Source organism: Peromyscus maniculatus, chromosome 6 (assembly GCF_049852395.1).
Source record: "Peromyscus maniculatus bairdii isolate BWxNUB_F1_BW_parent chromosome 6, HU_Pman_BW_mat_3.1, whole genome shotgun sequence".
Lineage (NCBI taxonomy): Eukaryota > Metazoa > Chordata > Mammalia > Rodentia > Cricetidae > Peromyscus > Peromyscus maniculatus.
In genome coordinates this window covers 7,632,345-7,655,531 of record NC_134857.1, presented here as the reverse complement: position 1 = coordinate 7,655,531, position 23,187 = coordinate 7,632,345, and the positions used below count along the sequence as shown (strand labels likewise).

At 40.3% G+C, this 23,187-nt stretch overlaps 1 non-coding gene across 1 annotated transcript; it reads left to right on the top strand.

Moving 5' to 3' along the window:
• Window positions 1-1,272: 1,272 nt before the first annotated feature.
• On the top strand, window positions 1,273-1,403 carry LOC121830617 (small nucleolar RNA SNORA70). The gene has a single exon (XR_006073829.1). It is a non-coding gene; the product is annotated as a small nucleolar RNA SNORA70 (small nucleolar RNA).
• The last annotated feature ends 21,784 nt before the right edge of the window (window positions 1,404-23,187 follow it).

Below are 23,187 nucleotides of genomic sequence, written 5' to 3'. Positions count from 1 at the left end.
GAAGGAATGTAAAAACCTTTTCTGCCCAGAAGGCTGGAATGGATGTGCTTTCTAGCCTGGTGGCCTTTGCACAGTCTGTGTAGCTGGAGACTTTCTGGTACCAGACCCTCTTCCGGCCAACATATAGAACCTCTCTTTATGAGAGGTGTCACATATACTTTCCAAAGAGTTTTGATGTAGTCACATCTAATCTGTATTTAGTTTACAAATGTTCCTCAAAGAGATTTAGGTGTGCTTTGTTGTGCACACGGGATTGTGATAATCATCATCAGAATAGTTTTCACCAGATTGTGCTGAGTTTATATAGGCCTAAAATAAACCACTCAGGGTCAGGCTCCCGAAATTTGAACCAACACCGTCTACTGACCCGTGTTGTGTTGGACTGCCTTCTTGCCTCCCTCGGCTTGTAGCTCTGCTGTGAAGGCTGCAGAGACCCCCACAACTAATCGGTTGTGAAATCTCTTATCATGAGTGAAAATAAATCTCTGTCTTCTTAAATTGATTACCTCAGGTACTTTGTTACCATAATGGAAAACTGGATAACTGTGACTAAGATCAACTTGCATCCAAATCAACATATTGCTGATATAAAGGGAGGGATGTTAAATAGTAATACAAGGCACCTTCAGGTTCTACAAAAGCTGTGAAATCATAGGGGCTGATTGTTGTGGCCAGCCTGGTTTACAAAATGAGTTCCAGAACAGCCAGGACTACACAGAGAAAACCTGTCTCAAAAACAAGCAAACAAACAAACAAACAAAACTCAAAAGAAAAAAAATGGTGTGTGTGTATGTGTGTGTGTGTGTGTGTGTGTGTGTGTGTGTGTGTGAGCTGATCAAAAGTGATGAACATATTTTGAGCTGGCAAATTTAATAATGGGGTTAAATCTATGATAAAAAGATGATTTCAAGGTAATGACTGTCACTCTGTCTTATTTTTTATTGCTGTGAAGAGACATATCATAACCATGGCAACTCTTAGAGAACATATTTAATTAGAATTGCTCACTTGCCATTTCAGAGGTTCAGTCCATTATCATCATGACAGGGAGCATGGAGGCATGCAGACAGACATGGTTCTGAAGCTAAGAGTGCTACAGTGCTCTGAGTAAGTTAACTGACTCACACTGAGTGAAGCTTGAGAAAAGAGACCTCAAAGCCCATCCCCACAGCGACACACTTCCTCCAACAAGGCTACACCTCCTAATAGTGCAACTCCCATTGGGGCCATTTTCCTTCAAACCACAACACTCATAGAGGAGACTCATATACTCTGCAGCCAGTTACAAAGCCAGACTCCTCCGCTCATGGGGCCTGGTGCGCAGTGGCTGCAGGCAGCAGCCCCTTGCTGGTGCACATAGCCTGCTGTTTCATGAGCTGTCCCTAGGGACCTGAGAGAGCTTTTCAGAGGATAGTAATGCTTTCTGGGAGCTCTACTACCTGGGACTTGACATCTAGCCTGGGAGCCAGATGCTGAGTGACACTACCACTGAAGGAGGAGACAGCTTCTTCACCTTCTGCAGAGAGACAGACTCTGGCTGGACAACTGTGTTCATAGGCTTGGAACCGACGGTCATCGGTGAGTCAAGGAGCTCTGGCCTGCAGTCTTCTGTTGTTTTTTATCTTTTACTCTTTTGGGGGACCCACGACCCAGCTCCCAAATAAATCACACATGGAGGCTTATTATTAACATTTCCCCCTTTTTTTCTAAATAAAAAGAAAGGTTTTTAACTGTAACTATATTTAATAAAACTATACATAACAAAAACAGTTATTAAGAATTACATTTACAATATTTTGTTCATCTGCAGTCAGTATATTTCGAGAAAGTAATGTATTATCTATCCTATCTTAGTGAATCTAAAGTTTTACATCTAATTTATTTTTTATCATAACTAAGGAAAACTATAATTATATCTATCTAGTCTTTAACTCCATCAAAGACCCAGAAGGATGTAATGTTATCTAACAACAGAGACATTTGGTTGCCTGGACAGTCACCTGAAGTTCCTCTGCAATGCTGGGGCATCCATCTTCAGTCTACAGGCCTAGAGTATCAGGCAGACTTCTCAGTGAAACAGGAAATTTGAATGACTGTCCTGCCTTGTATTGACAAAGTTTGTCAGTTGTTTTCCTGTGTGTCCTGCAGAATGTCTGCCAGGTTCTTCTGTGAAGCAGGAATTTTGAAAGAGTGTCCTGCCTTGTTTTGGCAAAGTTCATCAGTCTTTTTATTGTATGTCCTGCATGTCCAGTCTGCATAGCACATTGTCAGTAGACAAAGGCAAGAGCAGTTTCTTTGTCCAGTGACTAACTTTGTCACAATGAAAGCAAACTCCATAAGGAATTTCTTCAATGCCCATCATGTCTGAAGTAAATTGGTGGTGTCAGGAGCTGATGTGTCTCATTGTCATGAAAAATCTTAGGTTAATAAAACATTTTAAATGCCATATTTTATAGGTCTTTGGAGACCATTTATCTATCTGAAATATACCTTTATATGATCTGGAAAGTATACCTAACATATCTACAAATTTTATTGTTGCTTGCTGTGTGGCTGTGTGGCTGTGTGGCTGTGTGGCTGTGTGGCTGTGTGGCTGTGTGGCTGTGTGGCTGTGTGGCTGTGTGGCTGGCCCCTAGCATCCTCCTCTCCTTATTCTCTTGCTCTTCTTTCCTCCCAGATTTCTCTGTCTATTTATTCTCTCTGCCTGCCAGCCCCACCTATCCTTTCTCCTGCCCTGCTATTGGCCATTCAGCTCTTTATTAGACCATCAGGTGTTTTAGACAGGTAAAGTAACACAGCTTCACAGAGTTAAACAAATGCAACCTAGAAAAATGCAACACATCTTTGCATCATTAAACAAATGGTCCACAGCATAAAGAAATATAACCCATCTTAAAATAATATTCTACAACAGTCTTCCTTTATTATTACATACTGAGTCTATCCTTCAAGACTGGGTGAACCAGCATGTATAGCTTGTTACTGATGGGTGTCTGGGTTTCTTTTCCAGATGAAGTTCTCACTGGTCCCTACCATCAACTCTTCCACTCTCAGCAGATCATCATAAACAAGGTAGGTGCTGCTAGTTTATGCTGATCAGCACTATATCATTGCAGGGACCTTGTCTTGGACCGAGTTAGAAAGCTGGTAAATGCTGTATACTGATATGTGTTTAAATGGGAGACACATTTAACAGAGCAGTCAATTGTTAGTATTCTTCAGTGCCAGTCAAGATGTGTAACAGGCTGTTCACTGTGCAGATTGGACTTCTATGTTGGTAGGTTATGGGGCAATTTGTGACAGATCTCTTGTATCAAGTCTTCATGCTTGCATCAGTTAGATATGGTTTGTGGTTTAGCAGAGTCATAAATAGTACTAAATAAGAAAGTGTATCCTGTGATTATTATCTTTTATTCTCCCGTACAGGCTGACAGTGCACAAGTCTTCAGAGTATCTTGATTTTCAGGAGTGTTGGTGGAAGAAATGGCTCTGGGTTCACCTTCCTCTGGTAGAATGTCTGTCATTTGATTATGTCAGGAAGTCTGCATTGGTGTTTTCCATTTGTTCAGTCCCTCAGGTTTCAACAGGTGTGACTGAGCCTTACAAGTCAATCCTCCCCAACCATAGCACCATGGAGCACTCTGTGTGTCTTAGTCAGTGTTCTAGAGACACCATGATGAGGACAACTCTTGTAAATGAAATCGTTTAGTTGGGGCTTGCTCACAGTTTCAGGGCTTTCGTCCATTAGCAGCTTGGTGGGAAGCATGGCAGCACACAGGCAGACATGATGTTGGGGACGGAGCTGAGAGTTCTACATCTGGATCCAAAGTCAGTGGGAAAATAGAGCACTACACCTGGTTTGAGCCCTCAAAACCTCAAAGCCCACTCCCAGTGACACACTTTCTCTAACAAGGCCAAACCTATTCCAGCAAATACTGTCACCCCCTAAGCATTTGAATTTATGAGCCTATGGGAGCCATTTTTATTCAAACTACCATACCATGCTTTGTGAAAAGGTAAATGATAAACTTCAATATTAAATGCCCAACCTATACTATCCTGAATGCCTCTGTTTTTTTCTTTCACATACCAATGAGAGAGGCATACAGAACACCAAATGACAGGACCAGAAAAGAAACTCCCTATGTCTTAGTTAGGGCTTCTATTGTGAAGAGACACCATGACCACGGCAACTCTTATAAAGGAAAATATTTAATTGTGGTGGCTCACTTACTATTCAGAGGTTCAGTCCATTATCATCATGGTGGGGAGCATGGTGGCATGCAGGCAGACATGGTGGTGGAAAGGCAACAAGAAGTGGTCTCAGTGTCACACCGAGGGAAGCTTGAGCAAAAGATACCTCAAAAGCCATCTCCACAGTGACACACTTCCTTCAACAAGGCCACACCTCTCAATAGTGCCACTCCCTATGAGCTTAGAGGGGCCAGTTACATTCAAACTGCCACACCCTATAACACATAATTACCAAAACACTAAATGTACAGAACAAAGAAAGAATATTAAAAGCTTCAAGGGGGCCGGGTAGTGGTGGCACATGCCTCTAATCCCAGCACTTGGGAGGCAAAAGCATGTGGATTGCTGAGTTCAAGGCCAGTCTAGCCTACAGAGTGAGTTCCAGGACAGCCAGGGGTACACAGAGAAACCACATCTTGAAAATCAAAACAAAAAAGCTGCAAGGGAAGAAGAGCTTGTCACATACAAAAGCAGGCCAATTAGAACAATGGCTGACTTTCACGGGAGACTGTGAAAGACGGAAGTTCTAGGACAGATGTTCTACAAGCTTTGAAAGACTGCTGTTGCCAACCTAGACTGCTATACCCAGCAAAACCATCAATTACAATTGATAGGGAAAGAAAAACATTTCACAATAAGAAATTCAAGCAATTTCTGTCCACCAATCCAGCTCTACATGAGGTATTAGAAGGAAAACTTCAGTCTAAAAAGAAGGTTAACTACACCCAAGAGAATGCAATGAATAAATAATCCTAACCAAAAGGGGGGAAGCTCCACAGCACAACAAAATAACAGCAACCAATAAACACTGCTCATTAATAATATCAATGGTCTCAATTCCCCAATAAAATGGCACAGACTAACAGACTGGATTAGAAAACAGAATCTATCATTCTGTGGCATCCAAGAAACATACTTCATCACCAAGGACAGGCATCATCTCTGGGAAAAGTATGTAAAAAGATATTCTGAGCAAATGGAGCCAAGAAGCAAGCTGGTATGTCTACTTCGATATATGACAAAATAGACTTTAAACTAAAACTAATCAGAAAAGATGGGAAAGGAAGGAAAGTAAAACAGTTACTTTTCTGTTGCTGTGAAGAGACACCATGACCAAGGCAATAGAAGAAATCATTTAATGGGAGTTCACAGTTTCAGAGGGTGAGTCCATGACCATCAGGGCAGGGAGCATGGCAGCAGGCAGGCACTGAAGTATTAGCTGAGAGCTTACATATGATATGAGAAAGAGAGAGAGAGAACTAACTGGAAATGTGGGCTTTTGAACCCTCAAATCTCACCCCCTAGTGACACATCTCCTCCATCAAAGCCACACCTCTTAATCCCTCCCAAATAGTTCCACCAACTGGGGATCAATCACTGAACCACAGGAGCCTGTGAGGGCCATAATCATTCAAACCACCACACACAGTTCATAGTAAATGACTTCAATACCTGAAACTAAACAGAGAAATGCTGGAGTTAAATAATGTCATAACTCAATTGGATCAATCAGACACATACAGAACATTCCACCGAAACACTAAAGAATATACTTTCTTCTCAGTAACTCAGCAACTTTCTCCAAATTTGACCACATATTAGGACACAAAGCAAATCTCAACAGATATAAGAAAATTGAAATAACACCCTGCATCCTATCTGACCACCATGGATTAAAGCCTCATATGAACAACAACAAAAAGTATAAAAACTCACAGAAGCCAAACAACTCACTATTGAGTGAAAATTGGGTCAAGAAGGAAATTTAAAACTTTTTAGAACTGAATGGAAATAAAAAAGCAAAATACCTAAACCTATGGAATACAATGGAATCAGTTTTAAGAGGCAAGTTCATAGTATTATATGCCTACATTAAAAATGGAGAATTCTCATATTAATAACTTAACAACATACTTGAAAGCTCTAGGAAAACAACAAGAATAATGGTCAAAAAGATTAGATGAGAAGAAACAATCAAACTTGGGGCTGAAATCAATGAAACAGAAACAAAGAACGCTACAAAGAATCAATGCAATGAAGAGTTTATTCTTTGAAAAAACTGACAAGTTTGGCAAACCTTGAGCCAAATGAACCAAAAAACATAGAGAGAGGATCCAGATTAATAAAATTACAGATTACAAGGGAGACATTACAATGAATACCAAGGGAATTTAGAGAATTTTAAGGATATACTTAAAATCTGTATTCCACTAAACTGGAAAACCTAAATGAAATGAATGAATTTCATGATAAATACAACCTACCAAAATTAAATGAGGATGAAATAAATAATTTAAAGAGACCTATAACCTCTTATTGAAATAAACCACAGTAATTAAAAGTCTCCCAACCAATGTGCACACGTGCACGCGCACGCACACACACACACACACACACACACACACACACACACACCCCAAAAACAAAACAAACAAAAACAAAAATCCCAGGTCCAGATGAATTCAGTACAAAATTCTTCCAGACCTTCAAAGAAGAATTAATGCCAATACTCCTCAAATCGTTCCACAAAATAGAAACTGAAGGAATATTGCCTCATTCTTTTAATGAGGCCTCAATTGCCCTGATACCTAAACCATACAAGAACCCAACAAAGAAAGAAAATTACAGACCAATTTCTCTTTTGAATATAGATGCAAAATTTTCAACAAATGCTTGCAAACCAAATCCAAGAACACATCAACAAGATCGTCTACCATGATCAAGTAGGCTTCATCTTAGAGATGCAGTATTGGTTCAACATGTGAAGATCAATAAAAATGATTCACCTTTCTTAGGGTTTCTTTTGTTGTGAAGAGACACCATGACCATGGCAACAGCAACTTGTATGTAAAGGAAAACATTTAATGAGGTGGTTTACAATTTCAGAGGTTTAGTTCGTTATCACCATGGTGTGACATGGCGGCATGTAGGCAGACATGGTTCTGGAGAAGGAGCAAGAATTCTACATCTTGATCCAAAGGCAATAAGAAGTGAACTGGGACACAGAGCATGGCTTGAGCATATATGAGACCTCAAAGCTCACCCCACAGTGACACATTTCTTCCAAAAAGTTCATACCTAAGCCACTAAGCAACTAAGCCACACACCTCCTAATAGTGCCACTCCCTATGAGCTTATGGAGGCCAATTACATTTAAGCTATCACACACACTATATAAACAGATTGAAAGATAAAAACCACATGATTATATCACTAGATTCAGAAAAGATGTTGATAAAATCCAACATCTATTCCTGATAAATGTCCTGGAGAGATTAGGGGTACAAGGGGCATATCTCACCATAATAATGGCAATTTACAGCAAGGCAACAGACAACATCAACCTGAACGAAGAGAAATGTCTACAGCTGATAAAATTTCTATAATGTAGAAGCCTTAAGTAAAATTAACACAAAAAAAAATCAGCTTGCTTATATACAAATGACAAACAGACTGGAAAGAAATCAGGGAAACAACACCTTTCACAATAGCCTCACAAAATTAAAACATCTTGTTGTGGAATAATTCTCTTGTACACTGTAAAGATTTGTCACTTGAATTGGTTTAATAAAACATTAATTGGCCCGTAGCCAGGCAGAAAGTGTAGGTGGGGCAACCAAAATAAAAATGCTAGGAAGAAGGCCGGGTGGTGGTGGCGGCGGCGCACGCCTTTAATCCCAGCACTCGGGAGGCAGAGCCAGGATTTCTGTGAGTTTGAGGCCAGCCTGATCTCCAAAAAGAATTCCAGGAAAGGTGCAAAGCTACACAGAGAAACTCTGCCTCGAAAAAACAAAAAACAAACAAACAAACAAACAAACAAATGCTGGGAAGAGGAAGGTTGGAGTCAGGAGTCTTTAGCCAGATGCAGAGGAAGCTTGAAGAGAATGTCATTATGGGTTAATTTAAGTGTAAGAGCAAGTTACTAATAAACCTTAGCCACCGGCCAAGCATTCATAAGTAATCTTAAGCCTCTTAGTCAATTATTTGGGAAGCAGCTGCTGGGTATTTGGGAACAGGCAGGCAGGAGAGAAATGTTCCACCTACACATCTTGGGGCAACTCTAACTAAACAATTAAAAGACTCATATAATAAAAACTTTGAGCTACTGAAGGAAAAAATTGAAGAAGACACCAGAAACTAGAAATATCTACCATGCTCACGGACTAATATAAGAGTTATACTGTGAAAATTTCCATCCTTACCAAAAGCAATTTACAGATTCAATAAAATCCCCACAAAAATTCTAGCATAATTCTTCAGATAAATTGAAAAAAATAATTTTCAGCTTCATATGGAAACACAGAAAACCTAGGATAGCTAGAACAATGCTGAACAATAAAAGAACTTCTGGAAGTATCATCAATCTCAGGTTTTATTACAGAGCCATAGTTATAAAAAATGGCATGGTATTGGCATAAAAATAGATACATTGCTAATGGAATTGAATTGAAGACCACACCAATATAAGTCCATATATCAATGGACAACTAATTTTTAACAAAGAAGCAAAAATACACAAAGGAGGAAAGACACTGTCTTCAGCAAATGGTGCCAGCAAAGCTGGATAGCTGCATGAAGAAGAATATGCAAATATATCCATATCTATTACCTTACACAATACTCACCTCCAGATATACCAAGGACCTCAACAAAAGACCTAAGGACCTGAATCTGATAGAATAGAAAGCGAGGAATTAGCTCATTGGCACAGGAAAGGACTTTTTGAATGGAACACTACTGGCAAAGGTGCTCAGACCAACAATTAATAAACAAGATCTTATGAAGCTAAAAAGCTTCTTCTGTACAGCAAAGAGCATCATCATTCAAGCAAAGAAGCAGCCTACAGAAGGGGAAAAATTGTAATCCGATAATGGGTTAGATCTAGTATCTATCTATCTATCTATCTATCTATCTATCTATCTATCTATCTATCTATCTATCTATCTAATCTATCTATCTACCTATCTATCTATCTCTATATCCTACTACTATTATTTTTTATAGGAACACAGCAATAAAGTGATGCCTAATAAATTGCTATACCTATAGATTAATGTATTGTTCTACCCTCTTCAGAGATACATCTTATTTTAATGGATGGTAATTAACACAGAGACCCACAACTGAACAGTGTGCAGAGAGTAAGGGACTTTGGAACATCCAGTCCTAAGTAGGATGTCTTTATCAAAACCTTCCCTTCAGTGCTTAGTGATCGTTGTGGAAGAGGAGACAGAAAGACTCCGAGAGTTAGAGGTAGTGGATGACACCAAGGAAATGGCACCTTCCAGACACAACAGGACTGATACACAGATGAACTCACTCACACTGAGACAGCACACATAAACAGACAGAACCACACAGGTTCTGGCCAGACAAACTCCCAGCTCTAAGAAGGAGAAGTAGGCACAAAGTCCCAGCCCTAACCAAGAAGCTATTTGCAATTGATGCCTCCTGGGAAAGGAAAAATCGGTCTTCTCCAATGAAATATATATTAACCACATCCCCAAACAGGCCCCATGCCCTGGAGTAGTTGGCCAACACAACACAGACTCCATGTTTATTTGTGAGCTTTTTGCTTCATTTTATTTGGCTATGTTTTTGGCCTTACTGTTTTTTGTTTGTTTGTTCTGATTTTTAAAATTTTTTTCTTTGCAGAATGAGAGCAAGAACTTAGGTGGGTAGGGAACTGGAGAGGACCTGGGAGAAGTCAGGGAAGGAGAAGTGATCAAAATATAATGTGTGAAAAAGTTTAAACAGAAAGGTTTTGGATGTCAGGGTTACATGACTGCTGCTGTATGAACTTCCTGAGCTCCAGTTTTCACATTTGCTGCTGAGAATGGAAAAGACAGAAGCAGTGCATGTCTGGATAGACACTTCACAAATGGTGCTGATTGGCAGGTTAGAGTATTAGAACATGAAGAAACGAATTCATAGAACACGGTGGACAGTTTTTTAGCTAGACCTTCCTTGACCCTGTCTGGGACCCTGTCTGGGAGCTGTGTGGACAGTTATGGTTGTTTCCTTTTTTAACCACACTGGGTGCAGCCACTGCCATGCACCTGACTATTGTACATGGCCATCACAGCTCTGCTTTCACATGCCCATCAATGAATTGATGGATAATGAAAATGTGGTAATATAGACATTGGAATATTCAGCTGTAAAGAAAAAATGAGATTATGTAATTAGCAGCTATCTTGGTTACTTTTTATTGTTGTGATAAAACACCATGTCCAAGGTAACTTAAAAAAAATAAAGCATTTGATTGAGCTTATGGTTTCAGAGGGTTAGAGTCCATGATGATGGAGCAAAGGCTTAGCCTCATGAAGACTTGTGTTTTTTTAGTCTGTGGAACAGTGGCTGCACCTGATCCTATTGCTGTCTCAGCCGCTGATTGCAGTTCTGCAGCCACCAATGCCTCACCGCTGAGCCCACAGCTGGGGGAGCCTTCACATACTGCAGCCACCTCAACCACTGCCTCAGCCACGTCCACATAGGGAGGCAAATGTCGTTTTAACTAAGTCCCTATCTTTTTATTTTACCAGTAAAGACTCGGAAGCCGGATGCTGGGGTGCAAACCTGCTAGCTCAGAGAGGCAGAGAAAGCAGCCATCTGAACTTCCTCCTCTGCCATCTGAGGGCTCTCTCCTAGGCCATTTGAGACAAAACTCCTCCAACTGGATGTCCCTCGCTTCTGCTTCCTGTGCCTCCCTCTCTCTGACCTCCTAACTTCCCCTCACTCTATGGTTACTTCCAGGCAACTGGTTGTTTACTCTGCCTCTTGACGTATTGTTGATTTTATTTAAATAATGAAATCTCAGGGTTCACAGTGTGATAAAATATCCTGCAACATCCACCCCTTTTGTATTAATAAGAAGGGAAGGTTTTAACTCTAACACAGTAAAACTATTTACAATAATGAATCTATTTTTACCAAGCTTTCTACAGTGTCCAGCTTGGTTTTATTTGACAGTCTTAGGATCAAGTATTTCTGAATTCAAATTTTTGTAAAATGTTCATGTCAGTCTCCTATGAACTTAGTGATTTGAATGTCCTGAGCAGTTTATAATCTGAAGTGAATGTCCTGAGCAGTTTGTAGTTTGAAGCTGATCTTTGTATGGTGTTGGTCAGCTTTGTGGCGTTACCACAAGTCAGATGGATTTGTCATTGCAGGGCCTAATCATCCTATTGGAGACCTCATAAGTGTCCAATGTGCAGAACCTGGTGGTAGAAGAGGCTGGAGTGGCAATATCACTTGGCCAATTTAATCTTTTTCCTGGGACATTTTCTCTTGTTGATCTTCCCTTCTTCAGATGTCTCACTTGTCCAGTAGTCTCTGGATTCCTTAGTTGGATGGTTTTATTCTTCTAGAAAGATAAAAACAAAACCCTCTCCCAACCCTAACTTTGGGGACTCCTATTTTGGCAGGTTCTACCTTTGCTAGGGCAAATATTTTGGCAACAGAAAAAGTATTATCTTTTAATTTAAAAAGTATCTTTGTGAAATTTGAAACTAAATATACCTTAGTATTTGTGGATAAATATACCTATATTTCCCTTTCTCTCTTTCTCTCTGCATGTATGTATATGTATTATATATATATAATTTCAAAGTTTACGAGTATTTGTTTTTAGACGACAGAGGATATTCACTTTAAATTTCAGCCTGTCTTTCTAGTAACCCTGAAGAGGATTCTTATAATAATCTGTAAATATGGTATATGATTTCCCAAATATACAAACATACCAATTAGGATCTGTATCTGAATTTTATCCTTGCATGGTGGGATTAAATGTGTGTGCCACCACCACCACTACCACCACCACCACCACCAGCACCACCACCAGCACCAGCACCAGCACCAGCACCACCACTACCATCACTACCTTGTTCACTATAACTCTAAAATTTAGAAAACAACTAATTTATAGAGATCCACCTGTCTCTGCTGGGATTGAAGGTGTGGCCTATCACTACCTTGCTCAAATATTTTATTTCAGCTCCAAATCATTCTAACACTTAGAGATTTAGAAAACAAGCTTTAACTGTAGTTACCCTTTGAATTTAAACATTTTAAATCTCTTATCAGTGCTTTTAATACCACACAACAAAAATATCCTTTTTATTTAAGAAGAAAATTCAAAAGTTGATGTCCAAGATGGCATGGGTCATTTGGAAATCTACAGTCTAACATTCTAACATGGAATTGAGACATGTGTTTGAAGAAAACCCACTTTTTCTTTTGTGTCAGTAAGGAAGTGTGCCTTTGGTGAATTATTATTTAAAAATATTGTTATTTTTTATTTTTTCATAACTGATCAAATAAAAGGCATTTGTAATTTATAATTTGTAATTTATATATACAAATTTCAGGAGGTCTTTATAATTTCAGGAGGTCTCTCCTGTTCAAATCTAATCTTCATGAATCTTGGAGGTAGCCACAACTTTTCTTTTCCTGTGGAAACAAAAGCAAGACCTCTTCCCCAACATAACACATATCCTGGTTTCCATTCTGAGGTCAACATATATTTAAAATACACAGGCTGGCTTAATTCAGCAGTTTTATCTACTAGCCAATGGCTTTCCACAGCCATTGTTCTTTTCTCATTAGTATTTTAAAAAATTAATGCTAGGCCGGGCAGTGGTGGCGCACGCCTTTAATCCCAGCACTTGGGAGGCAGAGCCAGGTGGATCTCTGTGAGTTCAAGGCCAGCCTGGGCTACCAAGTGAGTTCCAGGAAAGGCGCAAAGCTATACAGAGAAACCCTGTCTCGAAAAACCAAAAAAAAGCATATCTTTTAAAGTGTGATTAGATCTTTCTATAACTGCTTGTCCTGTAGGATTGTGTGGTAAACTTGTAATATGCTTTATGTTGTAATATAAAAAAACCCTGTGATTTTACTAGAGACATATGCGGAATATTGTCAGTTTTGATTGGTACAGGTATTCACGTAATGGCCATAACTTTTAATAAATGTGTAATTATAGAATCAGCCTTTTCAGAGCTCAAAGCAGTTGGCCATTCAAATCCTGAATATGTATCTATGGTATGGTGCACATACTTTAAATTTCAAAACTCCGCAAAAATAAATACATCCATATGCAAAATTTCTTTTCTTTGAGTACCTTTTGGGTTACTACCTGCAAGTAGTGGAGTTTGGTTATTTAGAAAACAAGTAGGACATTTTCTTTTAATTTCCTTGGCTTCTTGTGATAGAAACAATATGTCTTCAAACCTTTGTTATTAATATGGTGTTTCTTCTGAAATTCGGAGGCTTCTAGCACATTTCCTACCCATAGCTGATCAATTTCATCATTACCTTGTACTAGAGGGCCTCGTAGACCCATATGGAATCTGATACGTTATATGTAGTATTGTGGGATATTTGATTGCAGTGTGACACCCTAAGACTGTGTTAATAAAGTTAACCTTGAATCAAGAGGTGGAACCAGTGCCTAGCTAACTAGAATTAGCCAAAGAGAAGCTGGGAATATGGATAGATAAGATGCACAGGAAGGAATAGGGAGGGACTTAGAGATTTCACAGTCTTCCATCTTGTGACATGTAGAGACAGAAGCACTTGCTGGGTCTCTAGTAAAAAGGGGGAGGTCAGCTGGTCACTCCTATTCTGCTTCTTTGATCTATCAGGTTTTTACCCCAATATTTGACTCCTGAGTCTTTACTGGTAATAGAACAACTTAGATAACATAACACTGTTCTGATGGATTCTCCACCACCACCCCAAGCCATCCCTGCAGGTCACAGGCTTTTCCTTCATGGTGCTCCTGTGTCTGCTCCCCAGGCACATCTGCTAACAACACTCCTTCACACTGTAACACCTGCTTGGGTTTGTGCTGCTACTTATCCTCCACACATGCACAAGGGACACTCCATTTCTGTACTCTACTGCAGAGCTGCTACCACTCACCACCAGCTTTGTCACCTGGGTGGCCCTGGACCCACTTACATACATGACCTCACTTCCTGCCAAGCCTCCACCTCCTGCACCCCCAAAGCCCACTGTGCCAGCCTTGCTGCACCCCAGCACAGCCCTGAGCACTGCTGTCCAAACAGTATCACTGTTGCTGCCTCCACTGCTATCAACAAACTGAATAGTCAGCAGAATGGGTGAGACACCTGGGAAGTCCTTACGGAGGGAGTTAAGTAATGCTGCATCTCCTCCACATTAAAAATGGTAATATAAAATTGGAAATGGGAAAAATAAATGAAGGGATAACTGACTTCACTGGGATTGAAATAATGTTGATTATACTTACTATCAGTCTGGTAATATGTATTTTATCCTTAAAAAGTAGTTTGATAACTGTGTCAAATATGAAAAATTGATCAATAAGATATAAGCCTTAAAAGACTTACTATTGATAAGATATGTCTTAGAAAGATCCACTAATGAAAATAAGAAAAATATTCAGATACAGAGGAATTTAGATAAGAACCTACCATACCACTGTGTGATGTAACTGAAGAGGAGTGGTCCAAAGTTATTAGAAAACCAACCTTAGTTTATCCAGTTACTATAAAAGACTTAATGCCTGTTGTTAAAAACAACACCACTCTCGATGTGATCATGGAGAGAACAGCTTTAGTAGATAAAACAAAAAATTCAGGAGAGGTCAAAAACCAAGTATTTTGGCAAACTGCTATAAATGACCAGAGATCAAAGCTAAAAATATAAATAAATGGCATTGTAATTGAAGGTTTGGTAGACACAGGTACAGTTGTAACAATACTTTCACCAAAAATCTTGGCATCCAGATTGGCCTGTTCAGGAAGTAAATATTCAGCATCTAGGGACTGGGACTTCATCTCAGGTAAAACAAAGTACAAGGTGGGGTGGAGGGTATAGGGTGAGAAGGACAGATAGCAAAATTAAAGCCATATATGGATAACATAGCCATGAATTTATGGGGATGTGATTTGTTGCAGTAATGGAAAACACAGATTGACATTCCTCCAATCTCAGAAACAAACCATAAAATAAAGAATACTTATGAGAAAAATATTAAGAGATGTTACCAAGAACAGTCACAAACTATTTAGGTTGTTCATAAGTAGGGCACAACAACTGTTGGTCTTTCAAAGGTACCAACAGCCTTACCTATAAAATGGTTAACTGACAAACCTGTGTGGGGGAAACAATGGCCTTTGACTATTGTGGGATATTTTGATTGCACTGTGACACTCCCAAGACTTCCAATAAAGTTTACTTTGAATCAGAGAGTGGAGCTAGCTAGTAGTTGACCAAAATCAGGCATAGAAGTTTTGGAGGACTGAGAATCTATAGAGAGACACAGGAAGTAGTAGGGTGGGATTCTTGACCTCTTGGATCAAAGAGAGAGAGAGAGAGACAGACAGACAGACAGACAGAATAGTAATACAAATTTAAGGGGCTTTTTTTGGCTTTAACATTATATCTATATATCTCTCTATCTCTCTATCTCTCTATCTATATATCTATATATCTATATCTATATCTATATATATATATATATTTCTATTCTTGTTTAAGGTATTGTACCTATGCAGTTCATTTAAAAAGTAATATAAATTTCTAGTCCTTGAAAGCTATTAAGGATAATACAGAAAGATAGCTTAATAGTTATTTATTTATAATAATCAAACCTGTAGTCATGTTTGGTATTTTTTCAAGGTCAAACATCTATCTACATATATATAGACTTTAAACACTTCAGAGACCTACAGAATATGGCATTTAAAATGCTTTAATAACATAAGGCTTTTCATGACAGTGAGACACGTCTACTCCTGGCAGCAGCAATTTATTTCAAAAAAGGATGATGGGCATTGAGGAAGCTTTATATGGAGTTTGCTTTCATTGTGGCAAAGTTAGCCATTGGGAAAGAAACTGCCCTTGCCTCAAATGCTGACAGTATGCTGTCCAAATTACACATGCAGGACATAAAAGAAAGCAACTTCTAAACTTTGTCAAGGCAAGGTAAGACAGTTCTTCAAAATTCTTGCTTCACAGAAAAGTCTGTCATATATTCTAGGCCTGTAGGCCAAAGATGGATGCCCAAGCATTGCAGAGGAACCTTGGGTGACTGTCCAGGCAGCCAGCTGTTTCTGTCATTTCTATAGTTTTGGAAGTTGTTTGCTCTGAACCTCCTGTTTACTCAGGTAATTGTTGTGGGATATTTTGATTGCATTCTGACACTCCCAAGACTGCAAATAAAATTTGCTTTGAATCAGAGGGCAGAGATAGCTACTAGCTGACTAAAGTTAACCATAGAGGTTTTGGAGAACTGCAGATAGACAGAGAGATAGGAAGTAGCAGGGTGGGGCTTGGAGAGAGTCTTGGCCCTTTTTGGATTGAGGAACTCTTCCCAAGCCCTGTGAGTGAGTCTCAGATTTTCCTGTTGTAATTTCTCTATAACAGCTTCCAGATGCCACCCATTCCTGGCCCCAAACTCCACATGCCCCAAATTCCTCAGGCGCCTGGGTTCCAAACACTGCTGGAGTTAGCCACCCATTTCAGGATGGTGCTGCCTTTGGGTGGCTCCATGCTCTCACTTCCTGCTCCACGTGCTTCTTCCACACATTCCCCTGTGTCCACTTTCCAGGCAGATGGCTCCCTCTCTCTGTGGGTTGCATGTTTCTCCTGGATCCCCTCCTTAGGCCACTGCCACACCAGGTCAGCCACCTCAACTGCTTGGGTTGTTATTGCTGCTGCACCTGCCACCCACTCTCAGCCCCCACTGTGCGTGAGCAGCTGCCCTCATCCAGGCTGTGCACCACCTGTGTTCTCTGCTCAGCTGTGCTATGCAGTGACAGCCAGCCTCACACTTCACTGTCATCGTCAGCAGATCTGGTGAGACACCAGGGAACTCTTAAAGGGGGAATTAGTTATTTAAAAAGAAAGTTTTTCCACACATTAAAAATGGGAAACAAAGCCGGGCGGTGGTGGCGCACGCCTTTAATCCCAGCACTCGGGAGGCAGAGCCAGGCGGATCTCTGTGAGTTCGAGGCCAGCCTGGGCTACCAAGTGAGCTCCAGGAAAGGCGCAAAGCTACATGGAGAAACCCTGTCTCGAAAAACCAAAAAAAAAAAAAAAAAAAAAAAAAAAATGGGAAACAATATTATGATGCAAGGAGTTAGGTCTCTGAATGGTTCCACAATGGATAGTTTGAAAAAGAGAAATTAAATGAAGGGATAATCAGCTTAGCTGGGATTGATATAATGGCAATTATAATCATTATTAGTTTGGTAACTCATGTTTTATCTTTTAAAAAAGTTGTTTGATATTGGTGCCAAATATGAGAAATCGACTGGTAAGATACAATCCTTAGAAAGACCTACTAATGAAACTAAGAAAAATATTCATATACAGACAGAGGAGTTTAGAACAGGACCTCTCCACACCATTGCATTATGAAACTAAAGAGGAGTGGCCCAACATTATTAGCAAACCAACCTTAATTTATACAGTTACCATTCAGAAACAACAACCAGGCCAGGGTGGTGGTGGTGGAATTTTGGTGGTGCACTGCCCTTAATCCCAGCACTCAGGCAGAGGCAGAGGCAGGTGGATCTCTATGAGTTCAAGGCCAGCCTGGTCTACAGAGGGAGTTCCAGGGCAGCTAGGGCTGTTACATAGACAAACAACTGTCTCAAAAAACAAAATAAAATACAAACAAAAAAAGAATGACCACCAGATGATAGGTACCCCCAAGGCTATTCAGAAGTTAACTGGTGTTATGATATATTATGCACGGACCCTGAGGGTATCCTATGTATGCAGGGAAACATGCTGGCATGCTGGGCAGATGCTGTGGTGGGCTGGCAGGTACATTCACAACCCAGATGCTACATCCATGTGGAAATAGTTTATTTTAATAGAGAGATGAATAGAAGATAAGAAAGAGGAAGGAAGAGAGAGAGAAAGAGAGAGAGAGAAGAGAGAGAGAGAGAGAGAGAGAGAGAGAGAGAGAGAGAGAGAGAGAGAGAAGGGACTGAGTTTTTCCTTACGAAGAGGCTTCTATGTCAGGTTGCAGGGCAGCCCCGAGGGGTGGGTCAGACTATTAACAACTGAGATCCTATAGAAATATTAGATTTGAAGAGATTTAAGGAAGCAATAGCTTTATATGGGATGCATTCACCTTTTGTAAAACAGATGTTAAATTCATGGGCCACTCAGAATAGCAGTATTCTACAAGACTGGAAACAGAGCTGAGAATTTACCTCTTGATCTGCAAGTAGGAGGCAGACAGACCTAACTTGGAATGGTGTCTGCCCTCAGTGACACACCTTTGTCGCAGTGAGGGTGTGTGAGTTCACTCAGGACCAGGCTGTTGAATGAACACTCAGAGGCACCTTAAGAATGAATCTAGCCTTTGTGGCTGCAGGGGGATCTAGTCTGTAAGGACTGAAGCATTTTCCCTTTGCCCAGGGCATTTTTATTTTTTTCTCCATATTTACACTTTAGCCAGTTGATTTCCACATGTTCAAAACAACCTGAAAGAAACTCCCAACTTAAGTGAAAGCTTCTTGATGCATCAGGTACCACAGTTTTCTGGGGTTCCTGAACCAAGTTTTGCATAGATTTTGTATCCTTTGGAGTCTCTGAGTCAAGATCCACATAGGGCGACAAGAGAAACAAAAGGTATCTACCAAACAAAAGATGGATTAGGGCTAGGTGCTACTCTGTGAAGTCAGGCCAAGCATAGCAGGAACTCTCCCACACACTTTCAACAGGGCCACATCTCCTAATCCCTTCCCAATATCTGACCAAGTATTCAAACACATTAGCCCATGGGGGCCATTCTCATTCAGATTGCCATACTCCACTCCATAGGTTCATGGCCACATCATAATGTAAAAGTATTTAGTCCAAGTTCAAAAGTCTTTCAGTCTTGACACTGTTGCAAAGTCCGAAGCCAAAATCTCTTCTCACCCACAGGGAAATCTATTAATTGTAACCCCCCATAAAATCAGAATGTGAATTACAAACTCACATCATGCAGTGGCACAGAATACACATTACCATTCCAAAAGGGAGGAACAGGGCACAATGAGGAAACACCAGACCAAAGTGAGACCAAATCACAGCAGGAAACTCCAACTCTTGTAGTTCCATTTCTGATGTCAAAGCTTTAGGTGCTCTGCCCCTACTGGCTTTGCAGACTACCACATACTTCTCTCTCTTTTACTGGGCCCACTCCCTGTGTGGTCAATATGGACAATATTCCATGACTCTGGTATCTCTAACATCATGGGGTCTTCAACTCAATCCAGGCTTAACTTCCACAGCTTCAGACAATGACCTCTCGTGGCCTCCATATGGAGACTCCCCTGCCATGTATATGGCATCAGCCATTCTCCTTAACCTTAGGTAAGGATTCTACAATTGCTTTACTTGAGTTTCCTTCATGACTCTAAAGCTAAAACCATATGGACAACAATGCTAAGTCTGGCTGCCCACTTGGGAAGGAGCCTGGTCCCAATGGTTTACATTTATAGCAGGTTCTTGATGTTGTTGTTGCTTTTGGGGAGCAGATAATTCTTTGGACTTTTTGTTTTTACAAGCTGAATGCTTAGGTGGGTAGGGTCTTGCCCACTCAATGCAAGTCAGGCCTCATCATGATCTCTTTATCTCTTTCAGCATAACACTTGGCACTAACACTAAATTTCCTGGTGATTTTTTTCTTTTCAAACTGTACACTTTGTATTTCTTTTTGCACCCCTTGCTATTTTTCATTGTAGGTTTGCATAAGAATAATTACTAATAACCATGTGACAGAGTCAATATTATGCTGTCATGAAATCTCTACCAAAGAAATAATTTCATTACTTTTCAATTTAGCCTCAGGAAAATTCGTAAGACAATGGCAAAAGGCAGCCACATTCTTTGCCGAAATATCACAAGAATGGTTCCTAGCTCAGTTGCTAAAATTGTTCCCTTCTGAAAGCTCTTGATCTGGGTCTCCACAATGTACATTGCTCTCAGTACCACCGTCTTTCAAGTTCCTAGGAGGATAGCCCATTCAGTAACACTTATAACATCCAATCACTTTTCTAGTCCAAAGTCCCAAAGTCTCCCACTTTCCTCAAAAAACAAACACAAACAAACAAAAAAATCACATGGTCCAGCCTGTCACAGTAATAGCCCATTCCCTGGTACCAATTTTTATCTTAGTCACTTTTCTCTTGCTGTGATAAAACATCATAACCAAGGCAATTTATCAAAGAAAGCATTTAATTGGATGTGTAGTTTCAGAGGTGAGCATCCATGATAGTGAGGCAAAGCCATGGTGGTATGAAAAGGTGAGAGCTTGTATCTTGATCCACAAGCAAGAGGAAGATAGAGAGCACACTGGAAATGATGAGAGTCTTTTGAAACCTCAAAGTTCCACTTCTTAATCCTTCCCAAACAGTTCCACCAACTGGGAACCAAGTGTTCAAACATATGAGCTTATGGGGCTTTTCTCATGCAAACCACCACAGCTGGTAAATAAATGGAGCTGAAAATAATCATTTTGAGTGAGGTAACCCAAACTCAGAAAGACAAAATGCTGCATGTTTTTTTTTCTCATATGTGGATGCTAGTTTTAAATCTTTAGATACGTGCACTTAAATAGGACTACTCATAGAAGTCAGAGAACTAGTAAGGAGCCACAGGACGTGGAGTCAATAAAGAAGGATAGAATGCAGATTATAGGAAAATAGAAAGAGGAATATTGGAACAAAAAGATTAAATAGGATGGAAGATGGGAGGGCTAGGAAAAAGAGGGAATATGAAGATGGATTACAAGTGCTAAGAAACCGTATAGAGGGGCTGGAGAGATGGCTCAGCAGTTAAGAGCACTGGCTGCTCTTCCATGGGACATGGGTTCAATTCCCAGTACCCACATGGCAGTTCACAACTGCCTATAACTCTAGTTTCAGGGGATCCAACACCCTCATACAGACACATGCAGGCAAAACACCAATGCACATAAAATAAAAATAAATCATAAGCAAAGAGTTTTGTTGGGAATGATGGCCATGTCTTTAATCTCAGCACTTAGGTGGCAGAGTCAGATTGATCTCTGAGTTTGAGGCCAACTTGGTATCTACAAAGTGAGTTCCAGGAAAACCAGGGCTAAATAGAGAAATCCTGTCTAGAAAAATAAAAAACAAACAGACAAACAAAAATATGAAAACTGTAGTGGTTTAAATAAGTATGGCCCCCATAGACTCATGTGTTTGAATTCTTGGCCCATAGAGAATGGCACTATTAGGAGGTGTGGCCTTGTTGGAGTAAGTGTGGCTTGTTGGAGGAGGTGTGACATTAGGGACTGGACTTTGAGGTCTCTGAAGCTCAGGATGTTTTACTTCCTGCTGCCTGTGAATGAAGATGTAGAACTCTCAACTCATTCTCCAGCACCATGCCTGCCTGCATACTGCTATGTTTCCCACCATGATGATAATGGACTAAACCTCTGAAACTCTAAGCCAGCCTCAATTAAATGTTTTCCTTTATAAGAGTTGCCATGCAAAAATACCAATGACAGTCAATGTTGGAGAGGATGTGGAGCAAAGGGAACACTCCTCCACTGTTGGTGGGAATGTAAACTTGTACAACCACTGTGGAAATCAGTATAGTGGTTTCTCAGAAAATTAGGAATCGAACTACCTCAAGACCCAGCCGTCCCACTCTTGGGCATATACTCAAGGAATGCTGATTCATACCATAAAGATACATGCTCAGCTATGTTCATAGCAGCACTATTTGTAATAGCCAGAACCTGGAAACAACCTAGATGCCCGTCAACAGAAGAATGGATGAAAAAAATGTGGTACATATACACAATGGAGTACTCCTCAGCAGAGAAAAACAATGAAAGCATGAAATTTGCAGGCAAACGGATGGAACTAGAAAAAATCATCCTGAGTGAGGTAACCCAAACCCATAAAAACAGTCATGGTATGTATTCACTCATAAGTGGATTCTAGATATAAAATAAAGAACAATCACACCACAACCCATAGAACCATGAAGGCTATATATATAGCATGGAGGTCCCTAGGATGACTGTGACTTATAATAAATTTCGGTTTTACTCAATTATTGAAAAAAAATAGCCAAATGAATGGAAACACATGAACTATGAACCAAAGGCTGAGGGGCCCCCAGCTGAATCAGGCCCTCTGAATATGTGTGACAGATGATTGGCTTGATCAGTTTGGGAGGCAACTAGGCAGTGGGACCAAGTCCTATGCTCATTGCATGAGTTGTCTGTTTGAAACCTGGAGCTTATGCAGGGACACTTGGCTCAGTCTGGGAGGAAGGGACTGGACCTGCCTGGACTGAGTCTACCAGGTTGATCGCAGTCCTCGGGGGAGGATTTGCCCTGGAGGAGGTGGGAATGAGGGGTGGGCTGTGGGTAAGGGGAGGGGGTGGGAGGGGGGAGAATAGGGGAACCCATGGCTGATATGTAGAACTGAATGGTATTGTAAAATAAAATAAAAAAAATTTAAAAAAAAAGAAAAAAAGAAAAATAAATAAAATTGCATAAATTAAAAAAAAAGAGTTGCCATGGTCACGGTGTCTCTTCATAACAGTAGAAGCTCTAACTAAGACAGAAGTTGGTACCAGGAGTGGGATCTTCCTATGATAGGCCTGACTATGCTTTTGTTTGGAGGAATTTGGACTTTGGGAGTTTGGGTTAGGGAAGCAGTGGAATGCTTTAAGTGCTTCTTAATGACCATACTAGTAGGCTCATGGAAGACAGTGGTGCTGTGGGTAATTTAAACTGTGGAGGCTTGGCTCAAGAGGTTTAACAGGAGAAGAATTTTAGTTATGTTGCCTACATAGCATTCTTTGCTGTGGGCCGCAGGAATATCGTAAGAACTCAGCTGGTTATGGCAAAGTCACTACCTGGAGGGGTCAGGGAATTCCTCCAGAGGAAGCCAA